An 18,790-nucleotide genomic window follows, 5' to 3' on the forward strand; every position below is an offset into this window, starting at 1 on the left:
TCATAGCCCTGTCCCTCTTAAAAGCAATCTTCAGGCTGTTGCTGTCCGCCTTTCTTTACAAATAACATTCACGCTTTGCTCACTATACATTTCTCCATCTTCGGCTCTTCAGCAGTCCGATCTTCAGGATCTCTTCGATCAGCTTCCCAAACCCTGTATTATCATGGGTGATCTTAACGGACACAACCCTTTGTGGGGAAGTACCGATACTAACAATAAAGGAAAATCCTCGAAGACTTCATTTCTAATAATAATTTATGCATATTTAACGATGGATCAGCCACTTATTTGCATCCTGGATTTGGAACTTATTCTGCACTTGATCTGTCTCTTACAGATCCCAATATTTATAACGAATTTGAATGGTCAGTCCACGATGACCTGTGTGGCAGTGACCATTTCCCAACATTACTTTCAGCTATAAACCCGAATGTTGATCCAACTGCCACAAGGTGGAATTTTAGTAAGGCCAACTGGCCATTATTTCAAACACTCTGTACTGACAACTTGAAATCTGAATTCTTTTACAATACTCTAGATCCAATTCAGTTATTCTCTGATACACTGAAGACTATTGCTGATGAAACTATACCTAAGTCCTCTGCAATTCCACATATTCGTAAACCATGGTTTAATAATGACTGTAAACAGGCCAGAAAGAATAGGAAGAAGGCAGAAAAGTATTTTCGCCGACATCCTGCAGTCCATAATTTAGATTAAGTGAAAATTTTAAATGCCAAGGCTCGACGCGCATTTAAACAAAATAAGCGTCAGTCTTGGCGAAACTATGTTTCCAAAATTAATTCTCGCACACCGATGTCAAAGGTGTGGAACATGATTCAACGAATAAAGGCAAAGGCTCAAAATCTACTGTCCACCATTTGAAGGATGGTGACAATTTATTGACAGATAAGGCTGATATTGCCAATCAGCTTGGTGAAACTCTCGCCAAACATTCTTCTTTCGTCCAATTACGTCCCTGAATTTCAAACCTACCAGAAACAACAGGAGAAGAAGCGACTTAATTTTACGCCGGATAATGGCTAAGACTATAATGAATTATTTTCATTAAATGAGCTCCACACTGCCCTTTGAGCAAGCTCATGATACAGCAACAGGGGCTGATGATATCCATTATCAGCTCTTGAAGCATTTACCAGAATCATGTCTGGAAACGCTGCTACATGTTTTGATGCAATATGGACTTCAGGGAATTTCCCAACTTCCTGGCGTAATGCCATTGTAGTCCCCATTCCAAAACCTGGCAAGGATCATACTGATCCGTCTAATTACAGACCAATCTCTTTAACGAGTTGCGTCTGTAAAACCATGGAACGAATAGTAAATAATAGATTAACATGGTATCTTAAAACCAATAATCTCATAACAAATATTCAATGTGGTTTCAGGAAAAATCGTAGTACCATTGATCATTTGGTACGTTTAGAATCCTTTGTTAAAAATGCTATAATAAATAAACAACATGCTGTATCGATATTCTTTGATCTCGAGAAAGCGTACGATACCACCTGGAAGCATGGCATTCTCAAGGATTTACATGATTTTGGTTTAAGGGGTCGTTTACCTCTCTTTATATCACAGTTTTAAAAGACAGGCAATTTCAAGTCCGAGTGGGTTCAACCCTGTCTGACCATTACAATCAGGATCAGGGTGTCCCACAAGGCAGTGTTTTTGTCTGTCACCCTGTTTAGTATTAAGATCAACAGTTTATCCAAGGTTTTAACTGATTCAATCGATGGATCATTATTTGTGGATGATTTTAATATTTCTTGTCGTGGGAAAAATATGCATACTATTGAACGGCAACTGCAGTTGTGTTTAAACAAAATACATAAATGGTGTCTTGAAAACGGATTTAAATTTTCTAAATCCAAAACTAATTGTATTCATTTCTGCCGTAAATACAAACCTCATAAAGACCCAAAACTATCTTTAAATGGCACTCCTATCAAAGTTGTTAAGGAGGCCAAGTTCTTGGGTCTAATTTTTGACTCCCATCTAACATTTCTGCCACATATTAAATCCCTAAAAACTAAATGCCTGAAGGCACTTGACTTGATGAAAGTCGTTTCAAATTCTAAGTGGGGAGGGGATCAAGCTACCCTCTTACATCTGTATCGATCATTGGTCCGTTCCAAACTTGATTATGGCTCCATCGTATATGGTGGAGCCTGCAAAAGCAACCTACAACTTTTAGATTCTGTCCACCACCAAGGCCTGAGACTTTGTCTTGGGTCCTTGACAGTCTCTACGTCGAGGCAGATGAGCCATCTCTTGCACAACGCCGTATAAAATTATCTTTACAATATATTACTAAACTATTTTCTAATGAGTGTAACCCTGCATATAACTGTGTCTTTCATCCCCTTTATGAGGATTTATACAACAACAAACCTTCTTCTCTTATACCGCCTCTTGGGCACAGAATTAAGCCTTTCATTTCTGCTGCCGGCATTGAGCTGGAAAATATAGCTCCTTCCCGTCTTCTTTCTTCTCCTCCTTGGCAACTGGTGAGGCCTGAAGTTGACCTAACTCTGACAAAGTTTAAGAAATCTGTAACTAATGACTTACAATATAAACAAGAATATAATCAATTAAAAAATAAATATAATACATATAAATCCTTATTTACAGATGGGTCCAAGGATGGTGGCGCGGTGGCTTGTGCCACGGTCATTGGATCCAGAACAATCTCTTCTCGTTTACCAGATAACAGCTCTATTTTTACAGCAGAAGCTAACGCCATATTAACAGCTCTTCAATATATTAATAAACACCGTAAATATGAGCAATACATCATCTTTTCCGATTCTCTTTCGTGTCTTCAGGCTATTAAAAATCTTTCTTGTAAACATCCACTTTTATTAGAAATTATTGAATTGTATAATGAGCTTGCTACTGGCCAATGCGACATCGTCTTTTGTTGGTTACCCAGCCACGTTGGCATTTCTGGGAACACAATGGCTGATATTGCTGCTAAGGCAGCACTCAACAAGTCTGAGACCCCACTTCTGATCCCATTCTCTGATTACAAAGCTGCTATAAGATCTTATATCCGCGATCTGATGCAAAAGAAGTGGGACACCCAAGTAGGTATTAATAAATTACATGCAATAAAACCCTACATTGGTTACACTTACTTGGGTTGTCAGTCCAGATTTGAAGAGGTCATTATGCGACGATGTCGCATTGGCCACACTAGATATACTCACCAATATTTACTGAAAGGCGAAGATCCTCCGTTTTGCATCCCTTGTGATGAAAGAATCACAGTCAAGCATGTCTTGCTTGACTGCATTGAATATTCCATCACAAGGGATAAGTATTTTAATGTCAAGACATTGAAGGATCTTTTTATAATGTTAATTATCATTTAATAGTTGAATTTTTAAAAGAATTAGATTTGTGGACTGATCTGTAAATAGTTAAATATTATATTGATGGTAGTTTCTGTTAGTAACTGAGATTGTTAGTGGCTGTACCCTTAAAGGGGGTTGACGTAGCGTAAAATTATTGTCCCCCTGAGAGGGTACGTAAGTCCCAAAACTTTCAAAGTCAATTTAAACTTGCCAGGATTTTTAAACGTAGTATTCTTGTTCTTTTAATTTTGGCTAACATTTCTTCCAATCGCCAGCAGCTGAAGGGATGGTGTAAATCCAGCTAGGGTCCATGCAGGTAGCAAAAGTAATGTAAGTCCCCATGGTCCCTAGTATGGTGATCTACCTTCAGTTGTTGGCGATCTATTGCCTATTTTTTATATTGTGCTGTCCCCTAAAGTTAAAATGTTTTAGATTTAATTACTAGATTTACATGTATATCTGTGATATTCTAGTTGTTTTACTGTCCTTCGTCGGCAGGTTTGTATAATATCTGTATATATATTCTATTTAAATGTTCTCGTCACGATATGGCTGAAATATTGCCGATGTGACGTTAAATATTAACTCACTCACTCACTCCGCCTCTTGGGCTCAGGATTAAGCCATTCATTACTGCTGCCGGCATTGAGCTGGAAAATATATCTCTTTCCCGTCTTCCGAAAGCAGAAACTAATGAATTACAATATAAACAAGAATATCATCAATTAAAAAGTAAATATAATACATATAAATCCTCATTTACAGATGGGTCCAAGGATGGTTGCGCGGTTGCTTGTGCCACTGTCATTTGGTCCAAAACAATATCTTCCAGATTACCCAATGACAGTTCAATTTTCACAGCAGAAGCAAACGCAATACTAACAGCTCTTAAATATATTAATAAACACCGTAAATATAAACAATATATCATCTTTTCAGATTCTCGTTCGTGTCTTCAGGCTATTAAAAATCTTCTTGCAAACATCCACTTTTATTAGAAATTATTTAATTGTATAATGAACTTGCTACTGGCCAATGCCACATCGTCTTTTGTTGGTTACCCAGCCACGTTGGCATTTCTGGGAACACCATGGCTGATCTTGCTGCTAAGGCAGCACTCAACAAGTCTGTGACACCACTTCTTATCCTATATTCTGATTACAAAGCTAGTATTAGAACCTACATCCGTGATCTGATGCAGAAGAAGTGGGACACCCAGGTAGGTATTAATAAATTACATGAAATAAAACCCTACATTGGTTACACCTACTTGGGTTGTGAGTCCAGATTTGAAGAGGTCATTATGCGGCGATGTCGCATTGGCCACACAAGATATACTCATGAATATTTATTGAAAGGCGAAGATCCTCCGTTTTGCATCCCTTGTGATGAAAGAATCACAGTCAAGCATGTCTTGCTTGACTGCATTGAATATTCCATCACAGGGGATAACTATTTCAAAGTAAACACTATGAAGGATCTTGTTAATAATGTCAGTTCTCATTTAATTATTGCATTTTTAAAAGAATTAGATTTGTTAAGTGATTTGAAAATAGATATATATTTTATTATTGGTAGTTTGAATTAGTAACTGAGATTGTTAGTGGCTGTACCCTCAAAGGGGGTTGAAGTAGCGTAAAATTATTGTCCTCCTGAGAGGGTACGTAAGTCCCAAAACATTTCAAGTCAATTTAAGTGTACCAGGTTTTTAATCGTAGTATTTTTGTGTTTTTAATGTATGGCTAAATCTGAGCATCAACGCCAATGGCTGAAGGGATGGTGTAAATCCAGCTAGGGTCCATGCAGGTAGCAAAAGTAATGTAAGTCCCCATGGGCCGTAGTATGGTGAGCTACCTTTGGTTGTTGGCGATCTATAGCCCGTATTTTATATTGTATTGTCTTCTTTAATTGGAATATTTTAACTTTCCGCTAGTTTTATATTTAATACTGTGATTTTCTAGTCTGTTTACTGTCCATCGCCGACAGGTTTTAATCTTCACAATGTTTCTACTTTTTATTGTATGGCTTGTTTTTGTCACGATATGGGTGCAATATTGCCGATGTGACGTTAAATATTAACTCACTCACTCACTCACTCATGAGATTTATCTGTCTTGAACACTCTTTGGCTATGTGCCCAAGCATTTGGCATTTGTTGCACTTGACCTCATGACAGTTTCTGATGACGTGGTCAGGAGAGTCGCATTTATAGCACACTCTAATCTGATTATTATGCAATACCCTAAAGTATTTTGCTCCATTCACAGTTTCAAAACACATTGAATATTGGAGTGATTTTAAATCCGTTGGAAATCTGACTTTCACAAACCTTGTCCCATCTACAATATAGGTACCCTTGTACTTTCTTCTCCTGATCGGTGACAAAAATTCAATGTTTTTCTGTTCAAGTTTTTCTCTGATATTATCATGTGTTATATACACAGGCAAATGCATAAACGAGACCAAAACAGTCGGGTTGTAGAGAAAACTGCACTGATAAGTGTCACCATCAATTTCCAACCCTTCAACTACAATGAGTTTTGCATCAACAGTGTCTTTCAACGATAATTCAAAACAATCCCCACCTCTCAAAACGACTCCGGTTACATGTCCCACCATATCCAGTGCTCCTCTGATAACATCCTCAGCTCGAATCTTAGATGTATCTCCAACATCGACGATGATAGTATCATTTGAATAAACATCTTCCACTTCAGTTTCAGTTCTAACATCAACTTTCCCACTGTGACTGGTACTCGGGACTCCAGTCGTCAATTTATCTCGTGCAGTGCACAGAATGCCTTAAAACACAAGGAACTTGTAAATCAGTTTCATGTGTTGTGCAAGAATAGAATCTACAACTTGTTTGCAGAATATAGCCACAGATTTCATACTCTGCAGACAATTTACCATCTGTCATGAGACCTCAGGTAAACACGTCAACTCTCAATCAAATCAAGGGAGACAACCCAACTGGAAGTAAGACCTACAATTAGTGCTATCAACTGCTGCTGGGGCGGTGGGGTAGTCTAGTGGTTAAGGCGTTCGCTCGTCACGCCGAAGACCCGGGTTCGATTCCTCACATTGGTACAATGTGTTAAGCCCATTTCTGGTGTCCCCCGCCGTGATATTGCTGGAATATTGCTAAAAGCGGCGTAAAACCAAACTCACTCACTGCTGCTTGTATAAAAAACAATCATGTATTTACATGCGCATTGTTATCATTGTTGTCGTGTTTGACAAGGGATAAGACGTCTGACTACTGTTAAGAAGATGCCAACATGGAATCGTGGCACCCTAGAACTTATGTTTTGTTGTTTTGTCATGGAATGTCATCGTCACCAGCATAAAATGGGATCATATTCTGTTAATAGGTTTTATCATATTCAAGAGATAAGGCATAAATTCCTTAGTTCATTGTCAAAAGATGTGACATAAAATATACAATGGTTTGTTTCCCAATACAATTGAGCTGGCAATTGACAAAGGCTCTCAGCAATTTCAGCCTCAATGCATATTTTTTTTAAAGTAAATTTGGTATATTAAGACCTCCATCTAAACAAACACCAATTCATGTATTGTATGCTATTTTGGCAGTTTTATTGTGCCACAAAAAGTTCCTAAACATTTGAGTGAATTTATTCTCAACGCAATATGGAACAGGTAGTACAGTGAACATATACCACAAACGAGAGCTCATTCTTTCCCCAATTTAATGTTTGACACATTGCTTTGTCCATGCCAAATAAATGCCTAGTACTTCTATACAATCCCTATTAACTTTAACCGGAATTTTGATTGAAAAAATATCTGAACCTATTTTTACCAAATAACAAAATTTCAGATTTTTCAATGTTGATTTTTGCACCTGTTGCCTCACAATATAGGTTAACTGTACTAAATGTTTCAAGGACAGAGTTAACATCTGAGACAGAAATTGTAGTGTCATCAGCATGTTGGTACATTAAAGAGTTAATATCATTGCTGATGCTAATTCCATGAATATCAGGATTATTTCTGATTATCAAATTCAGTGGCTCTGATACCAAAACATTTAGCATCGAGCTCATTGGATCCCCTTGCCGAACTCCACGGGTTAGTGTAAAAGTACGGTGTCAAATGGCCATTGCACTTCACAGAACTCTTTATATCAGTATATAAGATCTTAATCCATGAAATGAATAAATTTCCTATGTTAAATTTCCTAAGAATTTGAAATAAATATTGGTTTGAAACCCTGTCAAAAGCTTTTTCTTGATCTATTTTAATGAGATAGGAGTCATCATTACGATTATTGATAACATCAATAACATCTCGAACAGAGTGAAGGTTGTTGGCTATGTCTCTTCCTGGTACACAACAAGGTTGTTCAGGGGAGACAATTGAAGCCATGACATTTCTCAATCTCGACGATAACTCTCTTGATATGAGTTAGAATCTACATTAATCAATGAAATAGGTCTGTAACACTTAATGTCTCTCTTGTCTCCTTTCTTTTTATAAAACAAACTGATAATACTCTTTTTCATGGAACGAGAAAGATTATGATCTTTGTATATACCATCTACAACTTCTAAAAAGAAGGGACATAAAATATCCCAAGACTTTAAATAAAACTCAACAGTTAGCCCGTCCGGGCCAGGTGATTTATTCTTTTTCATTCCTTTGAGTGTCACTGTAAGCTCACTCTGAGAAATAGGTAGGTCACATGAATTTTTTTCTGCCTCAGAAAGGTTTTTTTCAATATTATCAATGAGGCCCTGTTGTTTTACTAAATTACATTGCTCGTCAGTAAATAAGGATGAGTAAAATTGCTGAGCAGTATCCAAAATATCCTCTGTGCTCCTGGCTATCGTACCATCTCCCTTGAAGAGTGATGTTATTGAATTAGCCTGTTTTTTAGTTTTTTCAAGGTTCAAAAAGTAACTGGTGTTTCTATCTGAATCCAGCGTGCACTGTGCTTTTGACCTGAGAATGGCACCCTTGCATTTATTATTCTCATATATCTCAAATTCATTTTCCAATGATTGTAAATCAGTAGATGTATAGCCAGGAATGGACGATATTTTATGATATTCAATTCTAAGCCTATTTTGAATTTTGTAATAATCAGCTTTTGCTTGGTTGCTTTTTTTAGATGCATAAAATCTGGAAAATGTTTTGAACTTGTATTTTAAGTTATCCCACCATATCAATGGCTCTGTTTTAAGTAAAGGGCACTGTTTTACCTCCTCTATTAATGCAATAATTCTTAGGTAGAATGTAAAATCTTCCAGAAGCTGATTATTAAAAATCCATACCCCAGGACCTCTTTCTACTGAAGAAAAGTCCAACCTCAGTGCAACTATGCTGTGATCACTCACAGAGGAGTATCTAATGTAACTGTTTATAGCGCTTGTAATAAGATCTCTTGAAACAATTATGAGATCAATTCTAGATTGTTTAAGAACTCCTAACACATACTGCATTCTAGTAAACTCTTTTTTGTCATAGTTTTTATATCTCCATATATCAACAAAGTTGTTATTGGAGAGAAAATTGTTTAAAACGTTGCTACTTTGAATGTTAAACGATGTATTATTTATGCCCTTATGAAGTAAAGGATTTATTATCTCATTAAAATCTCCAGCACAAATTAAATGTTCTTTTTCAATCCATTTTCTCAAATTGTTGAAGAAATGTATTCTCTCCTTAATCTCATTTGGGGCATACACACTTAATAAACTCACTGTTCTATTTTCAAAAGACAAAGAAGCCTTTATTATTCTTCCATCTTTATCTTTTTTTAAGCATCGTAACTTTTTGCTCAAAACCAGTTGAGACTAATATAGCTACACCTCTTCTGTCATTTTCTGCATGAGAATATAAAATAAAAAAAAAGTTCCTGGCCATAAATGTTTATATTTTTCTATATATTCATCCGACCAAAAGGTTTCCTGCAAAAATGCAATATCAACGTGAGAGTTCAGAATTAGTGAAAATACATTTTGCATTTTAGCTGTATCACGGAGTCCATTTACATTCCATGGCCATATTGTGACAATTACAATTAAGAGAAACAGATGGTTAATAAACAACATTATGAGGTTTCCATAACACGTTTCGACACTCCTGATAGTTCTCTTCTATCGTTGACCTTTTCTGCTTTCTTTTTCTTTTGTGTGTCTTTCGTTTTCTCTCACTTTATTTTTCAAGTCATTGCTATGTATTACTGTGTCTGTTAACTTTGGCTGTAGTTTGTGCCTTCTTGCACGTTTACGTGAAGAAATTGTCCACTTAGCAGATGTCACACATGTTTGTTGAATGTCTTTATCATCTTCTGTTATGTCAAGTCTATCTTGAGACAAAGCGTTCTTGTCTGTGCTGCCATTGTCCTTCTCCTTGTCACAACTAGGAATGTTCTCAGAATACGGAACTGCACGTGTATTTGCCTCCTCAGTCTTTCTTTCCTTTTCTTCTACTTTTGTCTCTTCCTCTTCATTTTCTTTTGCTTCTTCTGGTCCTTCTGTATGGTTCTCATTTGACTCAGAATCATTTTCCAGAGGAACCTCATCCCAAGATTTCGTTGGGGCTAGCTCTCTCTCCAACTCAGATTAAGAAACGCTGACCTGATCATAATCTTCCACATCGGAGAAACAGTTGCAAATATCAATTGGACGAAAACATATATCGCAATTGCGTTCCTGTTTTCTTTCTGCATTGCAATTTCTGGCTATATGACCTCGTCCATTGCATTTAAAGCATTTGGTGTTTGGGCAATCTTTTACCATGTGACCCCCCAGAATTGCACTTGAAACATAAACGCTCTTGAGGGTGTTAAATCCCATGGAATATGGTAATGAGGTGCACTTAGGGGGGAAATACAACCCCCACATATTGTGTTCCGTCAACAATGTTTGTGCCTTTCAGAGTCCTGTGTTTAATATCACTTTTCATTGTGATTCCTCATTTGATGAGAAGCCTTTCAATTTCTACATCATCAATGTAAGGCGGGAGATGTAAAACTGACACCACCACGATGTCACTGTGAAGACGTCTAAATGAGATGTGTTGATCTCCTATGACCAAGTCATCGGTTCCTGCAAGAATCCTTGCCTCGGTACTATCTGGGACTGTTACATCATAGCAATCGGTGCCTTTCAAAACACATGCCCACACATCAGATACATATTCCACCAATGCATTGGATAGCATAGTTGCACTTACAACTTTATTATCTCCAATATTAACTTCAATTGTGCAGTCTGATCTGATACTTTCTTTTTGATTTGATGTCCGCCATTTTGTATCCAGTCGGCAAGATATCAACAAGAAAGACAAAGTCTTGAGCACGCACCAAAGTGCTTGCTAATACGGCAGGTTCACCTACAATTACATTGTGAATGTTCTCCTACCTTTTAAGCACCGAATTGAAATCCAGACGCGCGTATAAACGATGATATCCGAGAACATCTATCACTCTCTCGTCAACACGTCCACACACCTCCGAATCAAGGGAGGTAACCAAAGTCCAACGCCTTAACCACTCGGCCACCGTGCTGATGTCTTTCAAAGTGAAAACGTGGAGCTGTGTGTCGGGTAATTGCTAATGCATAGACATACGCCAAGAATATGTGTTATATGTAACTTACCCATTTGCAAGCTATTTCTCGAGGTACCATGTTGTCCTTAAACTCGTTTGTACCCTACCCGGACATTAAAAATACTGAAGTTAGCACGGGTGGGGTTTGAACCCACGCGGACATACGTCTATTGGATCTTAAGTCCATTGCCTTTTTTTTTTTTCTTTTTTTTTAATAAAATTTTATTACTGAAGATATTGTACATGAGGCATTTATAATGCTACATAAAAGGGCTAAAAGGTACCACAGATGTTGAATTGCATTCAAGTCATGTATAACATTACATGCATTTCATTCTTGAAACGGATACCTAAATACAAGCTTACTACCGTCTAACTCCAGGAAGTTTACTGGCATGATATATCGCTGAATAAACTTATCAGCGCGGTTTTCAAATTGATACCTTGCCCACAACAGATTAAAGTGTTGTTTTGCGTAACAGTTGAATAATTTTTCCAGACTGAGATTGCATCTCTGTAGAGAAAGAACCGCTCTTTTCTTGAAAACAGAGATTCTATATACAAATAGCAATATGTTGATACTGTGCTCAGACGAGACTGATTTGTCATGATTGAAACCAAATAGAAGGCAGGAAACTAACTGATTAAATGAAAATCCAGTGTCCATTATTAAATCTGTGAACAGAGATTTAAGAACGGAAATTGTGTCATACAATTCATCACAGAATACGAACATGTGAAGCAAATTTTCAACTTCAGTTTTACAAACCGGACACAGGTCAGTGTCTGTTTTGCCATATTTGAATAATTTTTCATTTGTGTAGATAATATTATGGCTTAACCTGAAATCCAAATCAATTTGTTCAGAGGATTTATCTATCAAGAATACACTTTTCCAAACTTCTGGCCAGTTAATGTCAATTGCATAGTTATCCCAGAATGAAATGGCTGTTGGCTCACAAAATTATGCAGTAACAAATAAGGAATAATTAAATTTAACTGTGAGATCTTTAGAAGAAATATTTACATCATCTTTGCAAATAACAGCATCAGAATAATGTTCATTGTTATGTTTTATCGTTTTACTGGACAAAATTGGCAACCACTCACTTGGTAGTGACTGAATGATAATACAGTATGCTGTCTGTATCTCTGACACAGGTATATCATGTCTGTGATCGTGTATAATTTCTTTTATTGCTGGAAGAGGTAAAAAGCCGGGGATAAACTCATAACAAATATCGGCAATAGTAACAATTCCTGAATCAATGAAAAATCTAAACAGCAGCATTTTGCCCTTATAGCAAATGTGCGGATTATGAAACAAAGGTTGCGACATGATATCCTCGTGCTTAGTGACAAGCAGTCGCCTGCCGCACTTGATTTCGTCCCATGCAATCAAAACCTCAGCATAGAACGTGTTCATATGGGTCAAACCAGGACGACTGTAAACAATACTGAAAATATTTTTCTTCAAACCCATGTTCATGTATTGGGACATGAACACAGAACACGTTTGCTTCCATACTGCATGGAAATTAGCATCCATGAGTTTTCGAATGACTTTTAATCTAAATGCATATATTTTGTATTTAAAATATGGAATTGATAAGCCCCCCCTGTGTAAAATGACCACAGCATGTCGACTGCTTGATCAGTGGGGTTTTACCGCCCCAGATAAAATGTGAAATTGCTGAATTTATTTCTTTCCTTGCCCACTCTGGAACAGGCACTACATGTACAGTATACCACAACCTGGACATTATGAACGTATTTATCACAATAGACTTACCCTGTAAGGATAAGTTTCTTTGTGACCACAACCCTAACAGAGACTTGATTTTAGATATTTTGGTCTTCCAGTTTTTGCTTTCACGTTGAGCTTTATCAGGACCAAGGAAAATCCCTAATATTTTGACACAGTCATTTCTAACAGTAACTGGTAAGTTAAAATTCATATTGTTTGACCGGGCTTTACCTAAACACAGAACTTGAGATTTTGTTAGATTGACCTTTGCCCCGGTTGCATCACAATAGTCATTCACAGTGTCGAAAGTATTATATACAGACTGAGCATCAGACACTGTAACAGTAGTGTCGTCTGCATGTTGATATATTAAAGATGAGCACTGATTTGTGATTTGCACCGCATGTATAGATGAGTTAGCCTTAATGAGTAAGTTCAAGGGTTGACTACCAATAACAAAAATTAAGCTACTGAGGGGATCACCTTGTCGGACAGATTGTCCTATTGGAAAATATGGTGTAAGGTGACCATTGATTTTTACACTGCTTTTTAAGTCAGTGTATACCCAGCGGGCACACAACGTTGAATCAACGTTGAATCAACGTTGAATTTTGGTTGTTTGGTTGATCAACCTTTCATAAACGTTGATTCAACGTTTATCATGCGACCAAAGAAAGTTAGTCGAGATTCGTTTAGTTGTCAACGTTGTTTCAACGTAAGGAACCAACAAAATGTCAACTAATTGTTTCCTTGGCAAATTTGATACATAATTCATATTGGTAATAGGTATCCAACATATCAACTATCATTTCGGAACATTATTTTCATAAAAGATCAAGATCGAGCTAGTGACAGATATAATCTTATATATTATTTGATTGTGCATCGATCAACGGACGGAAATATTACGTAAATCGCAGTTTTAGGTATAAAGTCATCAGTTATCCAAATTGCATTACATTTGATATTTTCCCACAAAACTGTGAAAATTGTATAATTCCCGACAATTTGCTTTCAAACACAAGCCAGATGTTGACCTTTCGATCGCCTCGTTTGGCCATATCCGGACATGCGCACAATTATCGCGCGCGCAAAGGCAGCTGATCGTTGTCAGTTCACCTTGGCGAAGTTCAACGCAATATCGTTCTATTTTCACCATCTTCACGGCATGCTGGTGTTTATTTGGTAAGTATGTCCTTCATGTATAATGAAAACGTAGGAATGCCGTTTAAATCTAGCAGTAGCAAGAAACTCCGAATTAGGGCTCATGTTTTATCTCACAAGGTTACCGGTATGTCACAGTACATGTTTCTCAAAAGTTTGTTTTGTTATTTTTCAATATATTTGCATGCATATATTTGGCATTTTATTATGTAATCGAATAAGATTTCCTTTCGTACCCATCACCTGATTTGAATTTTGCAAATATACATTTTCAAATAATCAATGAAGTACATCAATATAAGGAACCGTTCATAATTAAATATATGGCTGCGGGTGGGGGTGTTGATTGTAAGGGTTGGAGGTGGGGTGGGGTGGGGTGGGGTGGGGTGTCACCCATTTTGTTCAGGGGAGCTAAGGGGTCAGCATTTTTGTACACACGCACTATGTTTAGAAATTATGGGAAGGGGAGAGGGCGTCATAGATAATGTACATGACATGCAGGGTGGGCCGTCTCTTATTCTGTACATACTCATACACTTTTAGGGGTGGTGGTGTAATTCACATTGTACATAAAAATCAACATCACCCCAAAGCCATACATTATGAACGGTCCCTAAGGGCAGCTATACAAAATCGGATAGGTTTAATCAACATTTTATATTGCATCCCATTATTATGAACATTTGTTCGTTTGAATAGATCTATCAGTAAATGATGCATTGAGCACGCCCTGAACCCCTTTTAACATATGTATATTATTGGGGGGGGGGAGGGGGTGGTGGAGAATGGCGTAAGGAAATGCAACGAAAATTTTCACTTTAAAATGTCTTGTGAAAGTCTTTGTTAAGGATGAAATTGTATATAATTTATTTGAACTTTTATTTATTTACATAAAGTGTAACTTCACTAATGATTCTTTGATGGGACAATTAACAAAACTGCACCCACAGACTTTCATTCTTACACTTGTTTGGATGGGGTATGATAATTCATGTCTCTTAAAGGTTACAATCTTACATACAAAAGAAGTAATTTTAATGTAAGGAACATTTAATTATGAAATAAGATTATTTTAATGGAATTTGCAGAAATCTCATCTTCGAACACTGGGTGGCAGCAATTTTGTGGATCACATAAAAGGAGCAAGGCTAAGGTAACGCGTTTTTTTAACATTTCACTTGTTTCCAGTATATCCACCACAAAGTTTAAGAGAAAGATGATAATGTTCTTTCATTACCACCTGTTTTGAATATTTGTGATAATGTTTGGTCTTTTTTGGTGAAAATAGCTGGTCTTTGTTTTCATTTATATATTAAGGTTGATCATTTAAAAGAAAAAATTGACAATGATTTCTCCCGGAGATGTTTAGTTTAATGAGCACTCCCTTGCTTGGCGCCATATTGTTTTTCGCCGTAAACAGCTGGATGCAAGATAGCACGCGAGAGGACAGAAGTCATACATTTATAGATATATATAGAGATGTTTATTGCTGGGAAACACACTCTTCAGGTATTTGGTCAGCTGTAGAATTTGAATATGATGTTTTTTATTATTGTCTAATGGTAGGTTTTTTCATTATTTGCAATCTAATATGTGTGCAGTGAAACATACCGAGATTTGGAAGAGTCCATTATTTAAAGTACAGGTGTTGTTAGATATCAGCATTTTATGTACATGTTCCCCGTTAAGATCATCTATCGAGTATATTAGAGAAGGTGTATATTTGTAGTGTTTTTAAATCAGAGTTATTTTCAGTGAATGACCTACATTTCAATATGTTTTGGCCACCTGTCACCCCTTTGGTCAAATACAGTAGGACTTCCATTTCTTGGAATTGAGTGTCAGAGATGCACTGTTTCCAAGAATTTGCGTTAGCCAGCGATGTTTGTTTACGAGTACATTTAAGTCTTTTTTGAGTGTAGATTGGAGTTGTAAGAGATGTTATTCAATGTCTTATTATTCATGGTATGATAGATTATTTCTGGCAATGTAGAGTTTAATCTCATTATTTTATTGTTCATGATTCAGAGAAGCATAGTTATGACGTCGCAGATAATACGCACACATAATTCATTATATGAGAGATTTTCTAAGCGTTCCTATAAGAGATTAAGTGTAAACATTTATGAATTATAAAAAAGTTATTTATCTGAGTTTTATGAGTGTACAAATGACAAAGAGAGAGAGAGAGAGTAGATACTTGAGAATATATTGTATACTTATGAGAGCTCATTATTGTTTTTCAGAACTCCATGATCCATACTTCCTTGTGTTTGGGAACAAATGGTGTTGGGAGACCTCCCACAATAGACTTGTTCTTTGACCTGTGAACCACCACCCATTTTGTTTTCTTATCATTTAATGTAAAATTGCTTTTGTTACAAATTATGACTCCTGGTAGCAAAATTGCTACATCAGTTCAACTCCTATTAATTTGAAATAATCATTTCCGAGAATCTCTAAAGAAAACTAAATCTGACAGAATAACAACAATCTTCCATTGTTTTGCAGGACAATGTCAAACAATTTGATGTCAAGAATGAATGTTGATGGGCAAAACGGCAAGTTTTCTTTTAAGAATACAAGGTTGTATTCAATCATCTCTGGTAAGTTAATTACCAAGTGCAGCATTTTCATCATGACCATAGCAAATAATATATGACAGTAAAGCATCGTCTAATTCATCCTACCGGTAATTCATAGTCTAATTAAATAATCAACTTGCAAATGAGGATTTTCTTTAAAAAATGTTTAAGAAAACTTCCATTCCTTCGGTTAAAAATATAAATTGTTTACACTTTTCGTCATATTTTGTATTGATGCTGTTCATATGTTCACATGCCAAGTTACAGCAGTGAAATGAACCTTTCAAGTGATTGATTAAACAAATACTTGAATCATTTAAGACAATATATCTTCCATATAACTTATTCATGTATTTAAATATAAAATTTCAGAATGTGTCCTATCTCAAGGGAATGAGATGGGAATGCATCCGAAGCAAATTTCAAGAAAGAGTTAGGAACGTTTCTGAAGTATCCACCTGACCGCCAGGCAGGGGAGTGGCAGAAAGAAGAGGAGCTGATAATTGTGTTTTTGGAGTTGTAATTGTGTTGAAAAATCTGAACTGTGGTATTAAAATTGGTGGCGTAAATGTCACTTTGATGCTATATGCAGATGATATTGTGTTATTAGCACAACAGAGATCACCTACAGACTATGTCATGTGTGATGTTTTACATTATGCATTAAACCACGTTTTCTGTGTGCGCGTGTGTTCATAAAGATTTCATGAAAAGTGACTTGTTTTATGTGCTGTCTCCAGGTATAGTTCCTGGTCATCTTGGATCCCTTTCATGGTGAAAGTAATTGCATTGTGTTTATTCAGGGGTCTGTCTAAGAGCTGAAATTCAGACAAAATGTCTTCTCGGGACAATTTTCACCTTTTCAAGGTAACAATACAACAGTAAATAGTTTTTCTTAATTTGGAATACTCTTTTCTTCTTACTGGAATTATACGTCCAACTGACATAAAACTTAAATGAACATTATATTGAATGTGGAATTGTAACCAAGTATTTTATCAGGTAAATATTTTTACTGCAATTTTCTGTTTGAACACTGTTTATTGCAGGTAGCTTTTTGGGTATTTTAGCTGGATGCAGGAGTTTGGTGCTACTTTATTGTAGTTTAAAGATGAAATGCGAGTCTATTTACAGGAAAGCGTAATACCTCCCAGACACAACCACGGAACAACCCATTTTCAACGTTAATAATATGTCAGACTTCAACATTGATTCCACGTCGGATATCTACGTCAAAACAACTTTCATATACAACCTATTTTCAATCTATTTTCAACGTTGAGGATCAACCTATTCTCAACGTTGATAATCGGTCAAACTTCAACGTTGATTCCACGTCGGATATCTACGTCAAAAAAACTTTCATATACAACCTATTTTCAATCTATTTTCAACGTTGAGGATCAACCTATTCTCAATGTTGAAACAACGTTGATGTGCCTGCTGGGTAAAGTTTTGATCCAAGAAATGAATGATGTACCAAAATTTAGTTTTTCCAAAATCTTGAAAATGAATGAATGTGAGACGCGATCAAATGCTTTTTCTTGATCAATCGTGATTAGATATGCATCTTCATTACCTTTATCCACTATTTCTATAACGTCTCTCACAGAGAGAATGTTGTCGGAAATATCCCTTCCTGGAACACAACATGACTGTTCCGGCGAAATTATTTTTGGCATAATTGTTTTTAATTTAAGAGCAAGTGAACGAGATATAAGTTTACAATCAACATTGAGTAACGAAATTGGTCTAAAATGTCTTAGGTCTGTTTTATGACCTCTTTTCTTATAGAAGAGGCTAATAACACCTTTCTTCATTGATCTTGACATGTTTTTTTCATCAAAAATACATTTCACCACTCGTCCAAATATGGGGTTAAGTATCTCCCAAAATGCAGCATAAAATTCAACTGTTAGTCCATCGTTGCCTGGGGATTTATTTCTTTTCATACCTTTAAGAGCTTTAGTTAGATCTTCTATGGAAATAGCAGCTTCAAGACTTTCTCTATCATTATCTGGAAGAACATCAGTTATTAAATCTAGAATTTGATCTTGCTTATATAGATCGATCAGTTTCTCCGAGTGAATATAACTTGGAATAAAATGAATATGCGTGATCAAGAATATCTTCAGTTCTACGAGTTAAACCATTTTCTGTCATAATTTCTTTGATGCAATTAGATTCTTGTTTACATTTTTCTAAAGCCCATTGAACGTTTGAGCGTAGAATAGCCCCTTGACATTTAGTTTGTTCATAATTCTCCATATCTATATGAAGACTTTGGATGTGCGTAAGATCATGATTAGGATGTTTAGATAACTTGTCATAT

This window comes from Haliotis rubra, unplaced genomic scaffold (assembly GCF_003918875.1).
Source record: "Haliotis rubra isolate DU_JTF1 unplaced genomic scaffold, ASM391887v1 Scf1488, whole genome shotgun sequence".
In the NCBI taxonomy this organism is placed as follows: Eukaryota; Metazoa; Mollusca; class Gastropoda; order Lepetellida; family Haliotidae; genus Haliotis; species Haliotis rubra.